Source organism: Elephantulus edwardii, unplaced genomic scaffold (assembly GCF_000299155.1).
Source record: "Elephantulus edwardii isolate Elephantulus edwardi_28Jun2011 unplaced genomic scaffold, EleEdw1.0 scaffold00498, whole genome shotgun sequence".
Lineage (NCBI taxonomy): Eukaryota > Metazoa > Chordata > Mammalia > Macroscelidea > Macroscelididae > Elephantulus > Elephantulus edwardii.
Genome location: NW_006400248.1, coordinates 507205 through 508347, shown reverse-complemented (window position 1 = coordinate 508347; position 1143 = coordinate 507205).

The window sequence follows — 1143 nt, the reverse complement described above, 5'->3', positions numbered from 1 at the left end:
ACTGGGAGGAGGGTAGAGAGAATAGTGCAACAATGAATGAGTGGAAGCCCAAAATCTCTGTAAATGTTTATGAAAATTAATAAAATAGAATTATAGGGGGGAAAAAAGAACCTCAAGGCTTTAGGATTACAGTTCTTACCATTAGGCAACAGAGCTCCTTCTCAATATATAACCAATAAAAATAAAAATTAATGAGATTTTTACACTTGTTTTATAAGTTGAAGCCATGTAAATTTGATGTATATTTATACCCTTACCCTGGAAGAAAGGTCTGATATTGTTTCTATAAAGAGGACAGCCAATAGAATCTGGCACAGTCAAGCTGTCACTTCATATCACCATGAGTTGTAATAAGCTCAAAGGGTTGGTTTCTGGTTAAGGTTTTATGCACATCTCAGTTATCATGGAGACAATTGATCTATATTTATATTTTGTAAAATTTATTGTTGAAAAAGTAGGTTCACTTACTTTAACTTCTTCAGATGTGTAAAATCTTTTCTATAATTGAATGAAGCACCAATGTGGAAATTTAAAATTTAGTTAGTGAAAATTAAACCCCTCATCAAACTGCAAATGAGAGAAGAAAGTTAAGTGCAGAGTGGCTGCAGCTGCCCAATTAAACCCCAGGATATGGGGGAGAGGAGCTGGGGGAATGTTGTTCAGGATCCCCAGCAAGACAAGAAGCTGCAAGGGCTTGACCTCCTTTATCTCATTTCCCCTCATCAGAGAGCTGCACACACTTCCCTGCAAGCTCATTGGGGTCTGCTCACTTCCCCTTGACTATACAGCAGACCAGACCCTTCCAAATCTTTGTTCCAGCTCTCGATGCAGAAACTCAATTTTGAAAAATGTGTACCTCAAAACTATGGAGAGAGTAAAAAGATCAGAGAGGACAGTGTGTGTGTGTGTGTGTGTGTGTGTGTGTGTGTGTTTATCATATAGAGAGACAGTTATTGTTGCACTGGAGCACAGAGAAGCCAAAGCACAAGGAAGAATTCAAGATACTAAAGAGCTGAACAGAAGATTCCAAAAGGCTGCTCGGAATGGCAAAGCAAAATACTACAACGAAATGTGCGAGGAGCTAGAGTCGTAAAATCAAAAGGGCCGAACTCGCTCAGCATTTCTTAAGCTCAAGGAACTGAA